The 26,313-nt window shown below is 38.0% G+C and overlaps 1 long non-coding RNA gene across 4 annotated transcripts in view; it reads left to right on the forward strand.

Moving 5' to 3' along the window:
• Positions 1-26,313, forward strand: part of LOC147572473 (uncharacterized) — a 391,655-nt gene that overhangs the window by 1,780 nt on the left and 363,562 nt on the right. For all 4 annotated transcript variants that reach the window (XR_015246203.1, XR_015246200.1, XR_015246202.1 and 1 more), the window contains exons 2-3: positions 57-151; positions 696-812. This is a non-coding gene — a long non-coding RNA (uncharacterized LOC147572473). The remainder of the gene's footprint in view (positions 1-56; positions 152-695; positions 813-26,313) is intronic.

Consider the following 26,313-nt stretch of genomic DNA (forward strand, 5'->3'; position numbering starts at 1 on the left):
GACAGACTGGGATGGACCTCTGACAACCAATTCTTAAAAAATACTTCTGTCTTCAGGCCTGCCTTCCCCACATGAATTCTCAGTAACTTTGAAGAGCAAAGTGAGAAGAGGGCAGTGTTACACTGGGAGAAACCACTTGGAGATGTGCCAGGTAAGGCGTTGAGTTCTACTCTTAGAACTCTATTACTGCCAGAGAACCTGGCTGCGCATCACCGTGTTCTTCGAGATAGCAGAAAATCAGGAGCGTAATTATTTGCTAAAGTAATACAGCTAATATAGCTAATGTAATATAGCTATATCACTATTGTTAACAGTGATCCTAAACAGCCGAAATTCATTGGGACTTAGTAGGGTGCCCAGTGCTGTCATAACTAAATTCCCATGAAAGTCTGTACTATTGCTATCTGTTTCTGCCAGTGAAGCTCAAGGAAGTCAAGACCCGGCTCAAGAGCATACTGCCAGTTATCCATAAAGCCTGGGCTCACGTATTAGGCCTGACTCCAAAGTCCAGGTCCTTAACCGTTACACATTTACACATTAGCTCACAAAAATAAGACAGGATATATACCCCAGCTATTTTAATTCAAAAACAAAAAACCCTCCCCCACCCCCAACACACAAGCCCCAAAATACTTCTGGTATTTGGACGGTAGCCCTTTAGAGTCTCTACTGATTAGGAGTTCTTATGTTTTCAGATTTCCCCACGTCTCCTGGTATTAGTTCCTGGTTTGTTCCTTAATGTGAATGAAAACCATTTTGAGCAGACGGAAGAGCAATACCGGAAGGCTGGGATTCTGAGTTTCACCTAGAACGTGAGTCTTCCCAGATTCGGGATCATTGTTAGAATAAACTAGATTTTTTCTAAACCCAATCAAAGTGCTCTTTTATTCCCAGTGATTTAAATGCTTAGATATTATTGCTATTCCTTTCATCTTTATTTATAGAACAAACAGAAGGTTTTAGATTACTATATTTAGAAATGCCATCTGGTAGGCAAACTATTGAACAAAAACGTTTTGTTCCTTTCATGTAACTGCATTACTTTGAAATGTAATTAAGTTTCAGGATGGTTGTTTGCTTCTTTTATGGTGGATCTTTTGCCCTATTGAACTTGGGGAAAAATTCTCCCTCGAAGATTTTTATTCAGGCATTCTTTTACTCTTTGTGTAGCTCTTAATTTTTTGTTGTTACTCATTTGCTCTCAGACAGTCTATTTGCCCATTATATTTGATGTACCCTGTTTTTGGTAACTTCAGTGTCTAAACTAAGAAAATCTAGTAAACGAAATAAAAACAAAAAATAATCTCCCTTTTTGTAGGGTTTCAACATCTTCTGAAATCTAAAGATATAAATGGCAAGGTCGGAATTTAGTTTGCTCTCCTCCTGTGAGCTTAGAAGTTCTTTAGGGCACACTTGCTGGCTTTAAAAAAATGGTTGCAAGATTAGTCATTGAGAGTAATATATTAGATACTTTCAAACGATTACAGTTAAGCTCACATTAGTCATGCAGACAATGCACAGTTACGCATCTTTTCCTCAATCTTGAGCATCAAGTTGTATCCCCTCCATTTTTTATCTGTTGAATTATTTAAAGGGACAGAGAAATACATGAACGTAAATAATACATACACGTTAAACGAAATGGCCCAGTGGTAGATAATTTGTTAAATTTTGTGAATTAACCAAGTAAGGTCCTTTATATCCATTTATGGAAGAAAAAGTAGAAAAAACCTAAGTATCTTATAAATATCTTCTAAAACAGTAAAACTAAACTCTTTAGAAAGGAATAGTTATATGAGTTTATAAACTTTAATATAGCCATCTCCTCAGTTCTTGGGAGCTTCAACTTGCATTTGTCATTCTAGATACAGTCCTTTTAGGTACAGGTGAGAGGAGTACCCCTACTTCATCCCACGAGTCCTACTAGATGTGCACGGCATCATAGATGGGGTCTTTTTAGAATAGATGGGTCACCTGAGGCATTGTGAGCTGGGCTGAGGCAGCACTGGGAAGGTGGACACATGAATCACTCAAATATAGGCTAAATGCAGTTTTGGTTTTGGAGCATGGGTATTTGTCACTTCGGCTTTACTATTAACAGTCAAAGTAATTCCCACCAAAACAGTGTGCAGGCCCAGGGTGAGGACTGTGGAAGTCCCTCCTTTGAACATAGGCTGGGTGGTCAGTATAAACGCCTGGACACCGGAACATGTGATTTGCATTGCCATATGACTCTTATTTAGTAAAGGGATTTTCTTCCTTTTGGACACCTCCCCTGACCAGTTCTCATATTCCCAAGCTACTCTCTGGAAATATTTCTTAATCAACTTTCTCCAAGTCCTTATAGTAGTCTTGGGGTCCCTCCATCGATCTTCATATTGCCTGTGTACTCTAGAATCCATTCTTTGTTCTCCTTCAGTAGACCTTGATAGCTCTTCAAATTCAGAACAATAACTATTAGCAACTCCTAACCAGATCCTGTTTCCCTGAGGGCATTGAAGGTTAAATCTTCAAACTCTTCCATTTGCTGAGGGGACTGTTGGATTCCATACATCTATTACATAGACAGGGAAGTAAAGCAAAAAGAGTAATTTCCCTATCAACACAGTCTGAACATCTATATCCTGATACATTCAGTTAAGAGAAGATGAACTATATATGTAATCGTAACAGTATACAATGAAAGGAATATTGAAATGGTACTAAGGAGTTCTTCCAGCTTTAGGAATAACAAGGTGACATTAAACAGGCCATTTAATCTCTTTAATGTGTTTCTCTAACTGTGAAATCAGGGAGTAGGGCTTGATAAGCTTACCAGTTCTATGATTCTAGGATCACGAAAGTTTAAATATGGAACACTTGCTATTTTTATACATGTACCTCTTCTATTTAATTCTGCTCATAAAATTATGGCTCAAAACTCTTAATTGTACTGCACAAACTCCTATTTAGTAGTATCAGAAAGATCAGCTATTATCATTTTCCTCCTTCCTTGTATGACAGACTGACTTAGCAACCTTACTCTCCCTTCCTACTTTTTCTTGTTGTTTAGTAAAGGCCAGTAAAGGCAAAAAAAAGAGTTAAAAAGAATCTTTTAAAAAGATAATCAGATAATACAGAATCAGTCTTTCCATGTAAAAAGTAAATGCAATTTATTCCAAAGTGGACTATAAGGAGATATATATATATATATATATATATTCATTCTGTGTTGAAAACCTGAAAACCCACACACAATTCTAAACTGATTGTAGACAAAGTTATGAGTGTTCTGTGGTGGAAGGTGCAGTAGATTTGAGGTAAGAAACCTAAGTTTGAATACTTATCCTGCTAACCCTGTGGTCTAGTAAGTTTCAATTTCTTAAGGGCAAAAACTGTTTTATTGATCTTTGTATTCTCCTGAAATACCCACAAAAGAATTGTAAATATTACTTGTTGGAATTAAATTATGCTTTTAATTGAGTTATATTTAGAGGAAAAAAGAGTGAATAAAGGGTGAAATTCTATACTCCTTCCAACACCTGCCATAATGTCATTGGCCATATTGGGAGTCTCCAGGAAGAGCTAGGGGTGGATGGGCCAAGACTTGGAGGAAACAAAGCCAGGGCCAGGATCACAATATTAGGACTGGTTTCCACCTTCCCTTAGGAAGCAGAATTCTTTGAAAAAAAATAAAACCCATTATCAAGAAATCTTGTGGTGGGAATCAGACAAAACTGACATGACACTGAGTGAAAAGAAGAGCTAGGTCATAAAGGACAAGGCAAACAAAGAGCCATAATCCAGGAAAGCCAGTTGCTTAAAATGTGGCATGTGTGATTGGAGCACTACAGTCAGCCAGCCCACGAAGAAAGGATGTTGTTCTATGGTAAGTCTATTAATTCAGTGATGGTGAGGATGGTAAGGGTATGTTCATGGTGTCCTTTAAGATTCAGCTAAAGTTAAGGACCATTTCAAAAGAAAGGGACACCAATGCACGTGCACACACACACACAGACACACACATGCACACACACACACACACACCATTTTGAATGCACTTTAGAGGTATTGCGAACTCACTAAAGGATTCCCTACAAATGTATGGATCTCAGGTGTGACCCTCCTTCTTGCTTGTATGTTTTTGAAAGCAACATCACGTATGATTAATGGCCACAGGTTCATTCAAATTCCCAACAAAAAAGGCTTTACAATTTTTTTTTAGTGTTTATTCATTTTTTGAGAGAGAGGGACAGAGCATAAGTGGCAGAGGGGCAGAGAGAGAGGGAGACACAGAATCTGAAGCAGGCTCCAGGCTCTGAGCTGTCAGCACAGAGCCCAACGCAGGCTCAAATTCATGAACCATGAGATTATGACCTGGCCGAAGTCGGGCAGTTAATCACCTGAGCCAATCAGGCACTCCTAAACAAGGCTTTTAGATGCCCCTTTTCTTTATACCCTCAATGAAACCAAAACAATTATGTTTACCTGGTGTTAGCTACCTTGTCATCCAGTTTAGTGGGTAGGAGAAAAATAATAATTAACTTGTATAGTATATGGTAATTGTCTCCAAAATATTTCCAATGTATGCCCTATCAGTAAAAAGTTTTTTATCATATTTTACATGTGCATATTTATTTATTTATAAATTATATGAATGAACTATAAAGACACAAAACATAAACAAAAGTAGAAATTTAAAAGTGTGGGATAAAAACAAGATATCAACAAGCTATAATATTTTCTTTCTACATTCCAAAGAATTGTCTTGCCTTACATACTCTTGAAGTAAAGTTATCCTATTTAGAAAACACTGTCCTTTAGGATAATTCTTGCAAATCCAAGCCTGGAAACAAGCAAATGGGGTCATTTTTATAGGAATGCCTCATGTTATATATGCATCTATATATGCATATATATATGCATAGATGTATATCTATATATGTATATATATCATAGTATGATATGCATCTCAAAGTCTAAATTTCCAAGATAAATTAAATATGGTATAATTTATATTTCAGTGAGTGTCTATTTCTTTGATCTTCTTGAAGCCAAACTGGATTTTTTTTATCATTATATTCCCAGTGCCTAGACTATATGAAAGGATTCTTCCCAGAATTGTTTTTTAAAGATATTTTTGATATCTGGTATAAGGTTTGACTTCACAAAACCAGTTTTCAAAAAGCTGTTCAGTTCCCTGTTTATTTCCAGCGACAACCAGCCTCCTGCTATGTTTCTTCATCATGTTGAACTCCAAGAATTCTCCAGATGTGCTGTGCTGCCTCTTGCCCCTGTGCCTTTGCCCATTTGGCCAGGAGTAACTTTCCCCTCTCCCATCCTTTACTTGCCTACTTACCTGCCAAAACTTAAGTCTATCTTCTCCTCCTTTGATTTGTCTTCATTGAGCCCAAATGCCCTTTACACCTGCTCCTCCAGTAAGCACAGCCACCACAAAAGTAGCATTTGCACAACTGACCATTTACTTTTCTGTCTTTCCCACTTCCCACTATAAACTATGGTCCTAAAAACAGTATTAACAAAAATAAAGAGCCTCCACTTAATGTGGCCCCTGGGCTAAGTTCTTTGCAATTATTTTCTCACTTGAAGGCAAGGCTGAAAGGGTGTGCGTGTGTGTGTGTGCATGCATGTGTGTGCATGTGCATATGCATGTATGGGTGTGTTTGTAAAAGAATTTTCACTTAATTCTTTTCCCATATTCTCCACAAGTTTATATTTACATGGTCATTATAGAATGCATGATAGACAGAGGATGTTCAAAAATCTCATTAACTACAGCTGTGTCAATAGGAAAAGTACATGATGACTGAGCAATCTACTCAATACTTTACATTTTAAAAAAACATTAAACATCAGCTTTTGGAACTTTAATTAACAATCTCAACTTCTTGCATCAATTTGCGCCCATGGCGGTCTTTGAAAACCTGTTTATCACGGTAGTTTATTTCTCTCTTCTAGCAATTTGTATATTCTTCTTACTAGCATTGAAGTCTAAATGGAAAAACATTAATAATATTTTGTTTATGAAGACAAGTGGGTTGACTCTAATAAAAATATTGACTCATGTCTTGCTTCTCAGTGAGAAATGCCACCCATGAAGCCTGCTGACACTTCTAATAATAATATAATTTTAAGAAAGTCAGAAATAGTACATACCTTCACTTGCAGAAGTGTGAATTATTTATTTTTCTTCACACAAAAGATATGTAAAATGCATCAATGTTCAATGTTAGCTGAAAACAATTTAAGCCAATTTTTACCTAGACTATGTAAAACGTTAAAAGGGCTTGCCATACTTAACAGACTATAAGAATGTATATCCCTTTCTATAAAGCATGGATATAAGACTTAAAATCTAAAATAAAAAAAGTAAAGCATTAAAATATAAATAGTAATCAGCTTTCATCTACTTATTTCTTCTTTTTTGTAACAAAAGAATAGATCCACATATGCCATACAGATTTAAATCTGTCCCTTCTCCACAAAAAAGTATCCTAATGTAGGTGTTTTACGTCATGCAAGTAGAGCTGATAGACAAAAAAGTGTGTTTCATAGTTATTAAAATCACTGCATATACTAACAGTTTCCCCTCTCTTGCCAGTTTCCTCAGAGAGGAGTTCTGTTTAGTCACATGTTTAAAATCTGGAAGCCACTCGGGGAAGTAATTACCATCAATTTGTTGTTTATTCAGAGAAGACATGCTAAAATGGAAGTAGAGAAGGCAAATCCCATTCTCCTTTGACACACACACACACACACACACACACACACACACACACAGACATAGACTCCAATGTCATTATTGTCTTAAGACATTCAGTAGACCACAGCAAAGACTGAAGTATCAACAAATATGTTCTTTGTCTTAAAGCAAGCTTCCGGAAGACATAAAAATGCACAGCAAGTGAAATCTCTTGACTATTTCAGTTCACACAGGACACAATTTTGATTTTGACCTGTGGTGCTGGCTATAAACAAAAGGTGCTTACATTTTTTCCAAGTTGTGCTTTGTGAAGCACCAAGTTTCTCTCATAACATCACTAAGGAGACTTGTTCATTTCTGAGTAAGGAAAGAAGGAGAAGGAAAATACAGAGTGTGATATTAAAAGTTCACTGAGGCGCCTGGGTAACTCAGTCAGTTGAGCATCCAACTCTTGATTTTGGCTCAGTGATCCCAGGTTCCTGGGATCGAGCCCCGAATCACGCTCTGAGCTGAGCCTACTTAAGATTCTCTCAATCTCTCTCTCTCTCTCTCTCTCTCTCTCTCTCTCTCTCTCTCTGTCCCTCTGCTCCTCTCCCCTGCTTGTGCACATGTGCTCTCTCTCTCTCTCTCTCTAAAAAAAAAAAAAATCTCAGCCATATTCTTTGTACTCAACAGCAATCTTTTTTTTTAAGTTTACTTATTTATTTTGAGGGAGAGAGAGATACAGAGACAGGGGGAGGGAGGGAGGGAGGGAGGAAGAGAGAGAGAGAGAGAGAAGAACCCCAAGCAGCTCTGCACAGAGACCAATGTGGGACTCGAACTCACAAACTCTGAGATCATGACCTGAGCTGAAATTAAGATTTGGGCACTTAACTGACTGAACCACCAAGGTGCCCCAACAGCAACCATCTCTTAACTCTTCCACAGATCTCTGAGATCTTTCCAATAAGGTCAATCCAAGATGCTTCTCTAGGGATTTCATTAAAAGATTTGTATGGGCTCCAAAAGGAAAACAAGGACACACAAATAGTGTAAAGAACCATTTTTTTTCTTTTAAATTATATCACAAGGTAGAAAAGAAAGACCATTCTTTACGTTCAAAGATTATGCTAATCATGGGAATTATTTTGGGCTCTGAAGCCTAAAATGAAGTCCTTTGAAGAGAGAACTTTAATTTGTGGGTATGGCTATTGTTCTCAGAGGTTGTCATTGTTTATAATTATTGTCTTTTTTGACCTGTGGCTGACTAAATCCTTTCCTCAAACGATGTCACCACATTCCACATTACTACATTCCAAGTTTTTCTGCTGAAGTTTCTTGCCCACCTCCCACGTTGTTTGAAGAAGGGCTTCCTTGCAGCTCTATGAGCACTTCTGTCAGGCCCTACTGTTTGCAGTTGATTTACTTTAAGCTCATGTAAGCCTTTTGGGTGTTTTGTGCCTAGCCCAGTGAAGTTTTACTTCAGTGACCATCATTTGAATTCAAGTGGATGAAAAAAATCTCATTGTCAGTGATACAAAAATCAGTGATTACTCACATATCCAGATGTCTCATGTTAATGTAAAATTGTCCAAACTTGACCACTTTCCAAATCTGAACAGTCCAAATCTTAAAAAAAACAAAACAAACAAACAAACAAAACTAATAATCTCTCTTCCACAGTGAAATCAGAATCAATGCTACCTTCCTAGATGTGACCTGGAGATGTGGTGAACTGCCTTCCCATATTTAGTTATCCTGAAAGTTCAATCAGATACCAAAATCTTAGTACCTATTACCTTAGGATTGGTAGTAGAAACTTTTCATTAAACTCAGCCAAATTAGATAAAATGCTAATAGAACTGATAGATTGACAGTTTTGTATTCTTAAAGAACTTATATTTTCCTTTCTGTAGCTCAGAGTATATAGCAGCAGGATGATGAGGAAAAAAGATATATTTTATAGCCATTTGCTATACAGTAGTTAGAACCCACTGTAGTTAACCAAAATCCTTCTTATTCTTACCATTTTGGTGTATGTAATTGTAAACTGACTAGTAATTCAGCAGTAATAATGACAGGGGAATAGATTCATTCTTGAAAACCATCTGCCATTTGCAGAATTTGCATTTGTTTGTGAGGAAAAGACTCCAGTGATGCATTATATTACATTAAGGAACAAAAAATGGTAATATGACTTAGCTCATGTAATTGTAGTCTTAAATTTATCCTACAAAATATACTGAAATACTTTTGGGGATTTGAAGAAGGTCACTTTTCTGTGGCTTCTTCACATGATTACACATTTTAAAAGCTGTAATCAGAATTCCCTCGTTTCACCCTATTATTTATTAATCAACTGAAATGGGACTTCTCCCAAACGTTAAGCATGCCTTTTTGTTTTCTCAATTTTCTTTACTTATGACTACAATAAATATTATTTGGTGCTATGAGTATTTGATTATGTATAATGTACTATGCTAAATACTGTTGGTAAATTAAAGATACATAAGACATTGGTCCTACCCTTAAGGAGCTTACATTTAGTAGAGAGACAAAAGGTGTATACTTATAAGGTAAATACTAATAACTACTATAAAAAGGTTATAGGTAAAATTTTAGCAAGGTCAGAGGAGAGAGAATGTTTCTAGGTATGGAAAATCAGGAAGGCATAGCAGAACAGACAACCACTGTTCCTTAAATATTACAAGCAGAAATTCCCAGCCACTGGACTCTTAACACCTAGAAGCCTGAAGATCAGGCCTTGAGCTGCTCTCTCCTCCTGTTTTCACTGAAGTTCAATATGTTTCTCTATAGGGAAAGAATGTTCCTGACAAGGTACCCTCTTGTCTCTCTTTTTTTACTTACCTTGTTCTGTCTCTACCAAGTTGACTTTTAGCCCCTGAATAAAGGGATTTCTTCTCATGATAAATTTAGGATATTCACTGTAATGGCAGAGTTTTCATGATTTAATAGACCTATGTGACTTGGAAATGGTAAATTTGCAATAGATGTTTAGTGATTGAGTGTTGAATGAATAGCGAGTGAGTGATGAGTGAGTGAGAGTAAATGGTCATCAGCTAGGAAACAAACCAGCCCAAGAAAAACAACTGGATTCTGATTATATTATTTAATGTAAATTACCGAAGAGCACTTAACATTACTCTTTAAACTTTATTATAGTTATTTAATAATGGGGCACCTGGGTGGCTCAGTTGGTTAAGCATCCAACTTCAGCTCAGGTCATGATCTCACGGTTCATGAGTTCAAGCCCTGCATTGGACTCTGTGCTGACAGCTCAGAGCCTGGGGTCTGCTTCGGATTCTGTGTTCCCCTCTCTCTCTGCCTCTCCCCTGTTCATGCTCTGTCTCTCTCTCTCTCTCTCAAAAAAATAAACATTTAAAAATAAATAAATAAGCAAATAAGTACTTATTGCATGTGACGTTCCTCAAAATGCTCAATTTGTACATTCATATTACGGTATTTATACTGTTGGGGAAAGCTCAGTCTCCTTGTAAAAGGGATAATCCTGTTTCACTACTGGATAAATAGATCATTATGCAGTGTTTCCAACAGCTTTCCTAGAAATGACCCCTTTGAGGTTCAAAAAGGAACAAAAAGTGATTAGATTTTATAAATGTTAGGCCACTTCTTATTACATATAGTATTCAATAAAAAGAAAATCCCACAAGACAATTCTGTTTGCCCCATGGGTCCAATCCCATAAAGTCGTATTCTTACAGCATCTCCATTTTGGCATTTGTTTGTCGAAAGTGGGGTGGAGGTAAAAGTAATCTTTTTGCCAGTTTATGTGATGCCATAAAGCAGCATTTTTCATTTTTCAACACTTATTAGCTCAGCTCCCCAGCTGTGTAGCACCACGCCCTGGTGTGAAACCGAGAGGGAGAACACTGACAAGTTTATATTGGCCTAAATTTATAGCTTTTCTTTAAGGTGGGGGAGGGTGTCTTTTTTTTTTTTTTTAAGAGGACATTATAGTTTTATGATTTTTGTTTCCACAAAACTTCTATAACATGGAATAAGGTCTTATGAAAATGACTATCAGTATATCATGTTTGGCTCCCCTAAACAGATGTTAGGTCAGAGGAGAAGTGAAGCAGAAGGTTAATTAATTAGTTAATCATCTGATTGACCCATTTAATCCAAGTGTTTTTCTATCCTGCAAAATATAGATAGCTCAGGGCCTTCCATGACAAATACGCTCGAAATGGTGAGCCAGTAGAGAAAAATACAAGCTCAAACTCTACTTCAGTAGTTGGATTTTGATGTAATTATTTGTACAATTGCCCCCCATCTTTATGTCCCTCATTTTCTGAAGAGCAATTTCAAAAGAACAAAGTAAACTGATTTCACAGAAAGGCAGAAATGGGTTAAAACAATTACTGTGGGATGATGCAGCACATTAAAATGAAGTGATTGACTACAAGCTAAAAATTTTAAGATAAACAAACTTAATCCTTGGCTTCTTCTTTCCTGCTCTCACACACACCCTAACACATGACAAACCAGGGGAAGATTCTTAAAGCATTTTTAAGATCCATGTTGAGTGAGACAGTACAAGTAAACTCAGATAAAGCTCTTGATATTTATGTTGTGCGAAAGGCTTAAAAATCAACACAGGCTTAAAAATCAGAAAGCCTGAATCAGGCTTTCAGTCTTCTAAGTAATGCTTTATGTTGGAAACCAGAAGAGCCTTTACAAATCTTAAACAACGGTTTGAAAAAAAAAAAAAATGCTTGATTCTTCCAGCCATGGTGGGAGGGGAGATCCATGTGTTAAGACTTGCACGATGCCCAGCCTGGCACTGACAGTGAATAAGAACCTTCTTGAGCTGTCAGAGAAAACTGGAAGCAGCTTTAATTGGCTTGATGGTTTTGTTTGCACATGTAAAAGGCAAACCAACAATTGTAAATCTTCAAAAATAATCCTGAAAATCCAGGGCCATCTTCAATTAGGTCAGTTCCTTTAATCCTTATAATCTTATTCCAGATGGGAAGCCAGGACCCTGGACATTGCAGAGAGCATTTTAAAAGTGACATTAATTTTATTGTCAAGTGAAAGGACTTTTCTGTAGAAATAAATGAAGCATCTTTAAGAGAGCCTACTGACGCCCAAATTCCATCTTTTAACCATGGCTGTGAGATACAACTGAACTGCCACAGCAGGCCGGTCAGGCTGGTATGTAACCACTGACGAGGAGAGACCCTTTTTGGAGCAGAGGGAATTGCATCTGGAAAGAGGAAGAATTGGTTTCACAGATAGCACCTGGTCCTTTGAACAATAGAAGGGAACCGTCTCTCAAATAAAAACCACATGGGCAAAAGTTACACATTGGGCTTCTCAACCAGACTTTATATGTACACCTTATTTTACCTTGGGAAGACAAAAGACAGGCTAGTTTTTAAAACATATTTCAGATCAGAGTTAATTTTTTTTTGTTTAATAGAGAAGTGACATGGTCACGTATGTAAGAAGGTAGCTCTGGCAACATAGAAATAATTTCAGGGCTGACATATTGAGTAGATTGAAAGAGGGAGGGACTCCTTATAAAGGGACTTGTAAGAAGTCTTTGTCAATGGACTAGGGAAATACAAGAATTACCTGAATTTAGGTTGTCAGGATGGGGATGAGGGCATATTGGAAAGGTAGAATGGGTTAAGACCTGGTTACCCACTAGACCTGGATGTGCAGTATATGAAATAGTCTCAAATGACTGTCTCCAAGTGTTCTATGCGGCTATTAACAAAGATAAAGAATATAGAGGAAGGAGCAAGTGTCGAATGAAAACAATGAGTTCAACTTTTTGCCAGCTATTTGAGATGTCAGCAGAAATTTGGTGACTGCTAGAAATAAGTCTAAAGTTTAGATTGGGGGTGGAAGTAAATTTTTAGAATCATCAGTGTATGGAAATCAGATCAATCATAGGACTTATCCTGTGATAAATCCAGAGGAAGCAAAGAAACCATTTTGAGAGAAAAGTAGTAATAGGAAGAAAGAGGACGTAGGAATAATTTTGTAAAAGACCGACATTTAGAGGCTAGGCCAAGGAAGAGTGATCAGCGAAAAACCATCAGGAGGAATCATGAAGGTGGAAAGAAGCATGGAGGTGGTCATGAAAACAAGAATGTAGGTAAACAACTGTGAGGGGCTATCTGAGGATGAAATAAGACTATTGGATTTGGCAGGTAGCAGGGGGGTGACTAGTAATGTTTTTGGTTTTCTTTTTCTTTTAGTTTTATTGAGATACAATTGATGTACAGCAATGTGTAAGTTTAAAGCATACAGCCTAATGGCTTGACTTACATCTATTGTGAAATGATTGCCACAGTAAGTTTGGTTAATAGCCATCATCTCATATAGGTACAAAAAAAATCCCCCCTTTTTTCTTGTGATGAGAACTTTTAGGATTTACTCTCTCAGGAACTTTTAAATATACCATACAGCAGTGTTATCTATAGGCATCATGTCATGCATTACATCCCCACTACTAATTTATCTTATAACTGGAAGTTTGCTCCTTTCGATAGCCTTCATCCAATTCCCCCATTCCCCACTCCTGGTAATCACAAATCTAATCTGCTTTTCTATGAGTTTGTTTGTTTTTAGATTCCACTTATAAGTGAGATCATGCAGTATTTGTCTTTCTCTGGCTGACTTATTTCACTTTGCATAATGCCCTCAAGGTCCATCCATGTGGTTGCAAATAGCAGGATTCCTTTCTTTCTTTCTTTTTTTTTTTTTTTTTTTGTGGCTTGATAGTATTCCATCGTGTACATATGCTTGTTTTTGAGAGCAGTTTCGGTAGAGCAGTGAAGTATGGGTCAGATTGCAGTGGCTCAGCTTGGGAATGGAGAGTAAAAAAGTGAACATGGCTATTCCTTGAACAAATTTACTTGTAAAGCCAAGAAGGGCACAGGGTGGAAAGAAAAAGGACACTTAAAAATATGGGGATGTTTTGAGCATGTTATGAATTGACAGAAGAAGCCAAGGGAAATGGTGAACTAGAACAATGGAACTCCAAACGATGGAAGGGGAGGGAATGGAAGCTGTGGAGAATAGGGGCACTCTTCCTCTAAGACCCGAAAGAAATCTAGGCAAATCTGAATGTGATGAGGGCACCTGGGTGGTTCAGTCAGTTAAGCATCTGACTCTTAGTTTCATCTCAGGTCATGATCTCATGGTTCATGGAATCGAGCCCCACGTTGGGATCTGTGCTGACAGCGAGGAGCCTGCTTGGAATTTTCTCTCTCCCTCTCTCTCTGCCTCTCCCCCATGTTCTCTCTCTCTCTCAAAATAAATACATAAACAAAAAAATGTGAATGTGGTGATAGTGACACTGAACAAGATTATACCTTCTAATGGCCATTTGCTAAGAATGAAAGGAATAGGGAAGAGGTTAAGCACTTAAGAAACTCCATAAATGCTTAAAGAAAAAGGAAGCTGAATTAGATTGGGGAAGAATTACTAAATAGCCATACATGCATGTAGAAAGTTCAAAGGAGCTAATCTGCATCATCATCAAATTTGTACCAGTAGCTACAGAAAAGAAACAGAAGAAATAAACAAGTTATTAATCAGTATTAGAGATAGCAAGGCTGAAGGTCAAGGTGAGACAGGACTATTGATTGTATCGATGAGGATGTGACACCATATAGGCTGAGCAAGGAAAGAAGTCCAGAAAGGGCAGATAGATGGAGAAATAAGGAGAGGAAAAAGCCTGCAGGTCTCCAACCCAGTCTCTGAGCCAATTTAGTTGAGCATGAGGAAATGTGAGAAAAGGAAGGGGAGAAAGTTACGTATGCAAAAAGGATGGGGTTAATTATTTCAGAGGTGGAATATTATTATGTAGAGTAGTGTAAGAAGACTCCCTGAGGAAGTAGGACTGAGCAGGACTTTAAGAGTTGGTAGTTTTAACACTGGGTAAGAGGAGTGACATTCTGTGCCCACAGTCGAAGGGGAACCTGGGACAGGCTGAAACAGTAACCGTGAGGCCTGGAGAAGGAAGAGGTACAGCTAGAAAGGAAGCAGTATGGATACTGACCTGTCTGGAACAGTAGCTCTATTGGAGTTTACAAGAAAGATGGATACATAAATTGAGCGACATTGCAGAGGGGTCTGAAAACTTATTGTGGGATTAGTGCTTTTATCTAGTGGACAGTTGGCAACCCAAACAAAATAGTAAGCAGGGGAATGCCATGAAGAAAGTCACATTTCAGGAATATTTACCTGGAAGGAGACTATGTGAGGGATTCCAGCAGGGAGGAGTCTGTGCCCAAGGGTGTCACTCAGGTGACAGGAAATGGGAAATCTGAGAGCTGGAGCGGTGACACAAATGGACACAGTTTCAGTTTTGATGACACATTAGATGCAGGGAACACACAGAAGGAAGCATTAAAGTTTTCAGGCCAGGCCACCAGAACACAATCCTGCTACTGAGGGATGTGGAGAAACTGGAAAGGAGGGCCAGAGTGAGGATGGGAGAGAGAGAGAGAGAGAGAGAGAGGTATTTGTACAGAGGAGAGAGCAGATCCACCCAATGCTTCCTGTTTGTGCCGTGAAAAACCAAATTTCTGATGAAGCCGCGGGCTGTCAAAAGCTTACAAACAGAGTTATTTTCATGTTACTTTCTTTATTAAAACTGACATGGGACAGAGTGGGTACACTGTTGAGAGACGTCAGTAGCAGGCATCAACCTGGCAAGAAGAAGCAGAAGTTGGGTGGCTCCTGTCGTCACTTAGAGCAAAGACTTCTGGTGAACAGGCTCTGTTAATGATGGCTGTGTTCCAATTAAAAAACCTTTAAGGGAGGATAATATGAAAAAGACCTTTTAATCACACCTTGAACTTTTTCATTCACAGCTGCACATGGGTAGCAGGCACCGTGCTGGGAGCACTACCTTTGATTGCAAAGCGTAAAATTTTTACAGGCTTTTTTTTCCTAATAAGTGAAAATTTGGGGTCTCGTCTATGTTTCATTTGGGTAATAATCCAGGACAAAATAGTCCAAAGTGCATAAATGGACCCAGTTAAAATATGTTTAAAAAAAATCATCTTTGATGGTTTAGGTTGTGGAAAAATGTGGATTAGTGAATATTTTAAATGAACTTTACTGTGTAATAGATTTAAAACAGGGCTAGATAGATCAGTAGTAACCAAAAGTAATGAAAATATTTCTTGAAATAGTTGTTTGATGGCAGAAATATGACAGTGTTTCATTATATTCTTGGAATTAATTTTTTTCTAAAATATTTCCTTTAGGTTTATTTTTGTAGAACATATTTTTTTAAGAGCATGCTGTTTTATAATTATGTACAAGTATGCTACACAAGGGAAAAAAGTCTCTCGACTGTAAGTAGATTTTGTTCTCATTATTGGACCATCAAAAGTGAAAATAAATGTTGCCAGTAACGGCTTGTGTTTTCTGTATGTGAAGTATGATTAGCATAATTTTTTCCGCAGGCAGAGTATGATTTACAGAATTTTAAACTTAGTTCTTTATTTAGAATCTCTGATTCTTTAGTGAACTCTAAGGTCATTGAAATGCCTTTTTCTAATTCTTTATAGAATAAGCAGTAGGAGAGGTGCCCTAATTCCCTAGGGCCACTGTAACAAATCACCACAAACTGGGTTGCTTAAAAAGACAAAATTTATTGTCTCGCAAATTTGACGGCCATGGGTCTGAAATCAAAGTGGGAGCCATCCCCCCTACCAAGGGTCTAGGGAAGAATTGTTCTGTGAATCTTCCAGCTCCTGATGGCCCTGGTGATCCTTGGTGTTTCTTGATTTGTTCTGCATCACTCCAATCTCTGCCTCTATCTTCCCATGGCATCCTTGCCTGTATCTCTGTCTCCTCTGTGCCTGGGTGTCTCTGTGCCCAAATCTTCCTCTCTTTTCTTTGGTAAGGACCGCCCTTCATTGGATTTCATGTCCACTCTAAATCCAGGATAATTTCATCTCAGAATGTTTAATTAATTACATCTGCATAGATCCTATTTCCAAATAAAGATACCAGAAGGACAATATTCAACCCGCTACAGGTGGTAACGCTAATGTCTCAGGCTTGCATTGTTTCACACCTTAAAAGTTGTTACCCAGACCAGCTACAGAGGGTGAGTGCCTGCTGGCTGGCCAAAAATGTGGGGCCTCAGCAGATGGCAAAGGAAAGGATCTGCCAGTGGAGCCATTCCTTGGGTCTTGTGTGACATGGCAGAATTATTGGATAGACCCACAGTAGTCTTCATGGCCTTGCATCAATCTTGCCGCATCTCCTCTTATATTCATGGGAAAGTAATCAGCAAGTTATATTTTGATATCAAAACCTAATAGACCACAGAAAGGGTAAAGCAAGAGCAGAACAAACCACATTAACTATTTATTTGAGGATAGCATTTGTTTCTTAATGGATACCACTAATGGCCCATTACACCTGTACAAAATGTGTTTTCTCCCTGAGGTTCATACACATCTGTCAGGTGGGGGGTGGGGAGGGGGCGGGTTCAGAGACTTGTGACAGAACATGCTGCTCATCAATGAGTTTAGCAGAGTGTTTCACGAGTATGTGTTTGATTCCAGGCTCTGTCTATGAGGTCTCTGAAACCAGACACAGAGTGAGGGTTTGCTGACTACTGCTACATTGCTATTAATTATATCATACATTATATGCATTACTGACCATGAAGTGAGGTCTCTGGGCCTAGAATCTCAGTTCCTCTAGTGACCTCTCTGAGCCTCAGATATCTGTATGTAGAATGGGAATAATAATAGCAACTCTTTCATAGGCTTTGGTAAAGATATGATAAAGGTTAAATCAGTTTACACAAGCATTTAGAACAGTGCCCAATGCCTAGCAAGTGTTTAATAATGTCTAGTTATTACTACTATACACAGGATACTTCAGTTGGACAAGTATGTCTATGATCCTTAACCTCAGAAAGATGATTATTGTTATTGATACTAACATACTTGCATGGTGCTTGCAATTTTCAAGAATCTTCATACAATCCTTTCAAAACCCCTTCAACTTAGTCAATATAGTTACAAGTTAGAAAAAAATGGATTTGAGAGAAATCAGGTGACTTATTTGGGAACACAGAGTTAATGGCAGAGTTGTGCACTCAAATCTAGGTTACCTTGACCTAGAGGGCACACTTTATATATTAAAGGAGAGGAGGAAAAAAGTTGGGGTCGATGTGCAGTAACTCTGTAAGCAGCCTTTAGTGATATGGAAAACTGAACTGGCAAGCATCCAGTGTAATAGAAAATATACTGATTTAAAAGTCAGAAAACCTGTGTTTTAGCCTTTTCTCTGCCATTTGAGCTGGGAAATGATGTCCATGCCTTTGCAAAGTGTACTAACTGTTAACGAGATGCATCCTAACTCCTCAAGCCCATGTGATATATTTCAAGTGGTAGAGCTCTGAGTCACAACATGCAAATCCCTTCTTCATTTGCTGGGCTTGTATTTTCTGGAAAGCTACTGTCTAACTTGTGGAACAAACGTGTTTGTGTAACGTGTTGGTTGCCATATGTTCAGGAGATGGTCCCATGTGCTATTGTTGATGCAACATGAGTGGGGCTTTTAAATGTTGATACTGTGAAAATGTTGGGGCGCCTGGGTGGCTCAGTTGGTTAAGCATCCGACTTCAGCTCAGGTCATGATCTCACCGTCCGTGAGTTCAAGCCCCACGTCGGGCTCTGTGCTGACAGCTCAGTGCCTGGAGCCTGCTTCCCATTCTGTGTCTCTCTCTCTCTCTGACCCTCCCCCGTTCATGCTCTGTCTCTCTCTGTCTCAAAAATAAATAAACATTAAAAAAAAATTAAAAAAAAAAAAGAAAATGTAGTGTGATTGGATTCAGACAGGTGCCTGAACCCGACCACCCGTCACATTTATTTTGCTGCCAAACAGGTCAAACAAATTCAGTTGAAGGGCTTTGAACTTCCTTGATAATGAATAATTCACATTTCATTTTGAATGCATGCTGAGTTATATTGAAATATTCATGCTGAGGGGCGCCTGGGTGGCGCAGTCGGTTAAACGTCCGACTTCAGCCAGGTCACGATCTCGCGGTCTGTGAGTTCGAGCCCCGCGTCGGGCTCTGGGCTGATGGCTCAGAGCCTGGAGCCTGTTTCCGATTCTGTGTCTCCCTGTCTCTCTGCCCCTCCCCCGTTCATGCTCTGTCTCTCTCTGTCCCAAAAATAAATAAACCTTGAAAAAAAAAATTAAAAAAAAAAAAAAAAAGAAAAAAAAGAAATATTCATGCTGAAAGCTACTTTTTGGTGCATATTTTTCAAAGACCTTTCCCCTTTGTCAAGTTTATGTTTAGTATTTGGTTTAAAAAAACATCCTAGGGACGCCTGGATGGCTCAGTTTGTTGAGCACCTGACTCAGGTCATGATCTCACGATTGTGAGATGGAGCCCCACATTGGGCTCCACACTGGGCGTGAAGCCTGCTTGAGATTCTTTCTCTCCCTCTCCCTGTGACCCTCCCCTGCTCTCCTGTCTATCTCTCCCTCAAAAAAAAAAATCCTACCTTGTTGAGAGAAAAAGAATACTTTTTCTCTCTCTTTTTAAAAACCTTACCATGGGACTCTAATCAGTGTCCAAGGGCATCCCTCAGAAGAATGATCTATTTTATGTGCTTTCTTGTGTTTGTTCACCAGATCTAGTGAGCAGAATCTGGCTTATTCCCATTACTTCTTGCCCTATTAGATACTTTTCCACATCACTTGCAGGAAATGCTCCTACTGGAGACTAACATTATGCCCGCATATAGTAGGCATTCAAAAAATGCTTGATGACTAGAAGCGTGTGTCCATCTCGATAACACAGATAATTCTGGGTCTTAGTTCTCTTCTATACCTGTTCCCCTTGTCTACCGAGATCAAAGTTCCTCATATCTCATGGAAAGGAAACAGAGCACCGTGAAGCTGCCTCAGAAGTGAATATTTGGCATTATATCCCTCTTGTTGATGACAATTGGGTATTGCAACCAGAGCAGAAAAGAAAGTGAATGGGTCTTAGCCTTTCCTTGTCAGAGAGGACTGAGGTGTGAAGAGCCTGTCAGCATCTCCTCTGGCTGTACAACTACCCTAAACCCAAGTCAGGGACTCAAGTCAGGGACTTTTCCCAGCCTCCAGGAAACTGCATGAGAAATGACTTGGTCTGGAGAAATATTTCCATATTCCTTTCATTTTGATAAATCTCATATAACCTGGGCCAACAACAAGGCATACAAGAAATTCTTTGCTCTCACTTTCAATGTGTCCACAGTGAAGAATATATTAATTTATGTTTTTCTTTTTTTTTATGTTTATTTATTTTTGAGAGACAAAGAGAGACAGAGCATGAGCAGGGAGGCGCAGAGAGAGGGGGAGACACAGAATCTGAAGCAGGCTCCAGGCTCTGAGCTGTCAGCACAGAGCCTGATGCAGGGCCTGAACCCAAAAACCGTGAGATCATGACCTGAGCCAAAGTCAGATGCGCAACCAACTGAGCCACCTAGGCACCCTATTAATTTATGTTTTTCTAAAATTACACTTCTATTTATACCCTACATGGAATCTTTAATTCCACTTAGATATCTGGTCTTTTGTCTGAACTTCCCTATAACTCTTAAACTTTCCCCACACTGAGAACCCAGGTCCCCTGGGTGACAGCTCATACTAAGATCGGCCGGGGCCATCAACTCCCAAGAATGACATTGGTGATTGGAGTGTATTGGGTATGTGAATAGCTAAGCAACTGCTGTTCAAGAAAAGGCCATCAAATCATATCTTCACAGAGGGTTTCAATAGCTCACAGTCACAGAAGCACATCATTAATTTTTTCTCTGATAGAAGACTTCTTTTTCTGGCAGCACAGTGATCTCTTTCTCCCTTGAACTCCTTAGAACTTTGTTCTCCCCACCTTCTCCTGTCAGGCAGTTTAATCTACTGGTTAAGTATGTGGACTTGAGAACCACGTTGCCTGGGTTTGAATCCAGGCTCTACCATTTACTCATTGTGTGACCATGGGCAAGTTACTTACCCTTTTTTGTGCCTCCGTTATCTTATCAGTAAAATGGACCTGTTAATGGTACCTAATAAATAAGGATTCATATGAAGATTAAATAAATACACTTATATAAAACATGCTTTAAACAAAACCTGGCATGTCACAAGTACTCAATACATTATAACCATTATTACAGTCACTATTTCAGTTGGTCCCTAACCCTGTACCACTACACTAAGATCCTTACTGTCAAATGACTACATCGACATTGCTTTTGGTCAGTGATTCCCAAATGTTGCATGCCCACAATCTCTTGGTGAGCTTATTAATGAGAGATTCAATAGGTTTGAAGTGGAGCCCAATAAAGTACATTTAAATAAGTCCTCAAAAGAGCAAATGATTCAAATGGTCCACGGATTACATTTTGGGAAAGCTCTTCTGGGTTTTAGAAAGGTACTGCTTTCCTCTTGCACATTCATTCACTCATTCAATATATGTTTTGAGCATCTTCTCTGTGAAAAATATCATGATTGGCACTTTGAAGGATCCAAGGTGAATTAAACACTGGGGAACGTGTGTGGCTCAGTTGGTTGAGTGTCCAACTCTGGATTTTTGCTCAGGTCGTGATCCCAGGGTTGTGGGATCAAACCCTCCGTTGGGCTCTATACTCAGTGCTCAATCTCTCTCTCAAATAAAAAAAAAAAAAAAGACTTCAAAATAAATTCAAAATAAACACTGATTTTTCTTTTTAAGAAATGAAAGATATAGTATGAGAAATATGTCATATAAAGATCTTTTACTTTTGAAAGGAAATGAATGAAATATATGCCATGTCATTTATAGTTGACCAGTGTAGTTAGAGGGTAGGCCTTGATCAACTGAACATAAGCAGTGGCTTTCTGAACTCACAAGGGATACATTTAAGAATCTCTATTTAAGAAAAGGAATTGTAAGAATTTAAGAAAATGGCTTTGAATAAACCATAAAATCCAAAAAGTTCTGTATAGTAGAAATATGAAGATGCAACTAAGGAAGGCCTAGAAGAATAATTATCAAAGCTGGCTCTAAATTATGTTGTTGTTTTTTCTTCATCTTCAACAGGTGAATCTTTATTTGCTCCCAACTTACGACCATTAAGAACTTTTCTTATGCTGTGTGCATAAGTTATGCCCATAAACTTACCACCAGGCAAGTCCTGAGAAGGAGATGGTGTTGTATCCAACATGTAAGCATTTAGTAGAGTAGACTGGAGCTTTGACTGGTGTCCTCGTTATAAAAGTGAGAATAGAAGATTTCAATTTTTTTTTTTACTGTTATACTTGGTGACAATCTTGTTCACCCTTACAACCTGTTCGGTTGCAAGTCACTATGAATTTCAAGTTATTGGTTTTAGCAAACGTGTGTACAACACGTGACTAGCATTTTGCCAATAGGGACCTCAGGCAGTATCTAATTTAATATTGAAATTTTACATGGAGATTCCGAGACATAAGTGAGTTGTCCAGGGGAAAGCAGCTACGTGGTAACAGGTCTGGACCTATGCCCCAGCTCCAGAATGACCAGTCCAGGATTCACTTCTATGTCAGTCAGCTCCAAACATATTTTGATTATGCATCCCCACTAGTCAAACAAAACAAAATAAAGGACATATTGAGGCTGTTCATTCAATATCTGTGTATTTATCTGTAAAATCTACATATGTGCTACACAACTAGTGTGTTGTTCACATTGTATAATATATTTTCAGAGAGAGCTTTAGAAGATGAGGTTGAAAGTAAAAAGTATATAGAAGTCCTAGGAATTTCTTCCTTTCCCCCTGGAGAGTGAGGCCATGCAGACTTTGTACCTTCATAAGGCAGAATAATTTATACAAACAGGGGAATAAAAAAGTCCTTAATGATTATAAGTGACAGGTCACACACTTCCATCTAATGCCTTGTTTTCTATAATACCTCAGTCCAGAAATGTTTCTAAATCAGTGGCTCAGGACCTATTTCCCCACAGTTTTCTTTCACTGTATTTTTTCCCCCGATAAGTTAAACCCCTGTAGTTTGATAAAAGATCAGGACTTTTGCTTCTGAAATTTAGAAGGTAGATTTTATGCTCTGTGTTGAAAAGCACATTTCTTTTCCTTCAAATACCACACATATCTGCTTCATCTACCTCTAATCCCAGAGCGAGTTGATGAAAGGGAGCTGTTCTTCTCCTTAGGCATTTCCTTCGGATTATTCTGATTTTGGCATGCTAATCCTCTGTTTTTAAGTTTCTTCTACAGAAATCACATATGTCTCATAGCCAGAGGATTCTTATTTGTAATTTGCAATGAGTAGCAGAAGGAAAGGAATGCCTCTAGACCTAAGATCTTGTTTCCAAAGGAGTCCTTAGAAGAAACAGAGAAGGTGTGGGGTTGGGTAATGAGGGGTAGTGGGGGTAGGTGGAGGGAAAGTACACATCAGTGTAAGCAGATTATCTCTAATGTTTTACAGAGTGTTAAGGTCTTTATAAATACAAACCACAGGGTAACTGGGATCTGACAGCTCTTGGAGGAATGCCCGTGAAGAAGGAGGAGGAACAGGAGGTGTGGTTGCTAATTTCCAAAAAACAAGATGTCAGCCATTTTAGAGAGAAAAATAAAACCCCACGGGGTGATAAGCTAATGGCAGAGAGCAACTAGTCAGAATGTTGGGACTACACATTTTTTATTAAATACTCAGACCTAGACTTTAGTGTATGTTTTCCCAAGTAGAGAAAGAGAATGGATGTGTTCCTATGCTTTCTCAAAGATGCTGGGGTTAGACTAGAAAACTGAGGAATAAATAGGTTGGTGAAAAGAGTCATTGAATAGATAATTTTATGCTTGTTCCCCCACATCCTGGAGAAGGTCAGGTAAAAATTTCTTTTTCTCTTTCCACATAAATAAGCAAGTTGTAGTGGGTGGGTCATGGCAGATTACAGAATTACACTGCTTGCTACTCTTAATTTACTACTGAGAGAGAAAAACCTTCCTTTCGGACTCCAGCTGAAGAGCAGGGTCTCTGGGCAGTTACTGCACTTACCTAGGCCTGAGTAAGCAAACAGCTGATGGGGTGTCATCTAGTCTTGACTCAGACACGTTTTGCACCATCAAAGGTTTATATTCTCTAAAATACAAGTGACAAGAAATAGAGTAAACTATCAAAATAATTCTTCTCAGCTGCAAGATTTGGAACGAGGTGCCGTCAAAGGCAAAGTGTGCCTGACCCAGTTAAGAACTCTGTCATTCTTTATGGAATTTGAGTGTTAAATGAAGCCCCGAGATTTCTGGGTTCAGATTCCAGTTGTTTACTAACTAAAATAAAAGAGCCCACAAAAACTGTTCATGGGGCTTTGTGCTTCAAATCATTTTTACCAAACATGTTGATGAGTTAAGTATAAATGAATCAGAAACATACGGTTCACATTTCTTTGGAAATCCACAGGGTATATTAAGGGAATTAAAGGGAAATGTGTTAGGCCAAACATATTTAAGAATTTAACAAAACCAAAATCCACCAAAAAAGTTTAACATTTTCTAGTGAGTCTGTTCCAGTTTATTCTCCTTTAATGGTGTATTTTGTCTGTTGTATTAAACTTACGTTTTTATGTGATGTGACAGATCCATAAATAAGTATAATATATTGCAATGAATTTACTAATCTTGCTCATTATATTAATACCAAGTAATGAAATTTATCTCAACTAATGATGCCATAGTTAGACATAATTCAAATTTATTAAAAACTACAGGGACTCTTGATCTCGCAGTTTGTTGGGTCAAGCCCTGAGTCAAGCTTTGCCCTGGCAGCACTGAACCTACTTAGGATACTCTCTCTCCCTCTCTCTCTCTCCCCTCCATGTGTTCTCTCTCTCTCTCTCTCTTTCTTTCTCAAAATAATTAAATAAACTTAAAAAAAAACTGTAGGGAATTTGGACCAATTACAAAGAAGCTAAATTGTGGAATGGTGAAGTTAAAGTTATACAATATATTGAATTTAAATTCTTTCAAGTATATGAACTATTTTGATTTATGCATCAGTATTTAGTATTGTTTAAAGTAGTGTCCACAGATGTTTTGGGCAGGCAAATGTAAAATATAAGTAAAACAGACATATATCATGCTCTCATGGAGTGTACAAGACTTCAATTTAGCCCATGCTAAATTATAAACTCAGAAGATTGGTATTTTTTACTATACAGCTTAAAGCAATTTTATAGAATTTCTTCATAAAGCAACTCTTCTAAATTGGAGAAGAGTCTATTACCCCAAAAAAGCATGGGCAGAAATGACACAAGTTCCTAACCCTCTCTCCTTCCCCTCATGCAGTTTGCTATGCCTTCCTCTGTCCTCATTCCATGCTTTTCATGAAGTTGGGTCAAAACTAATTTGGAATCAGTCCCAAAACTCATTGTCCAGTTCTGTTTATTTGGGACACCAGTTATGCACTAGAACATTAAATATAAACTCTTTTTAGAGGGAATTCTAAAGCATTTCAAGAAAACTATTTCATTGAGAATATGAATCATTGTTTAAGAAGTAAAGAAAAAAAGACCCCAATGATTTTGAGTCTCTATGAGAGACTAACGGATTTAGGAGTTAGCAGTCTAATCCATTTTAATAATGTAGAGTTAGTTCATTATATTGCTGTCTGTATTTGTATTCATATTTATTTCATTAAAGATTCTGTGAGAAAATAGACCATAATATGGTATTTTTTAAATGACCAAATAACTTAAAAACAGATTATAAGAATATACATGCTAATGGAAACAAAGAGAATGGTGTTCAGTAGGCAGATAGAATATTTTTAAGGCTGGATTACACAGATAGGATATAAAAGAAACCTGAATTTTTGAAATTTCTGTCTTTGTGCAGTTTAGACTGGCCAAATATTTAATCTCTTTACTTTTTGGTAAAATCAAAATATTTGGAATTTGAAGTGATCAGCTATCCTGATGAAATTTAATCTACCTCCAGGACACCAATCAGTTATAATCTCTTAGAGTTAATGTGAAAGTCTGCTTCACTTGAAGGGAATACATTTTTGGCTTCAGATTAAGAAGGATAAATTTGCATAGGACAACTCACTTTGCAGCGAGTTTGCAAAACAAAAAAGTTAATTTACATGCTTTTGTTTGTATACTAGTAACATTTAAGTATTTGTAATCTCCCATTCTCCAAATGTGTGTTCTCTCCTGCCATGTTTATGCCTGCAAGAAATGTCCTTCTCCTTACCTAAATGAATTCCTACTTAACTTTCAAAGACTTTCCTAACCCTCCCTCACTCTTACCACACAATTAGATATACCTTCCTTTGCCCTCATCCCATGGCTTTCATGCTTTGAACAGAGAGATTTTATAAGTATATGTATCTCCCTGTTTATTTGATGGCTGAATAACAGTAGGTAGGAGACCATAGACACCAGACAACCTAGATTCAAATAAAAGCTACTGGCTCTGCAATTTTGGGCAATTCAGTCTAATCTCGGAACCTTTATGTTCTTACTTATAAGATGGGGATGCTAACAGAATTTACCTTACAGCCTTTTTGTAAGGAAAAAGTAAGCTGATATATATGGAAAGGGTTTAGATGTGTGAGTA

This window comes from Puma concolor, chromosome E4, assembly GCF_028749965.1.
Source record: "Puma concolor isolate L17-30 chromosome E4, mPumCon1.1.hap2, whole genome shotgun sequence".
NCBI lineage: Eukaryota > Metazoa > Chordata > Mammalia > Carnivora > Felidae > Puma > Puma concolor.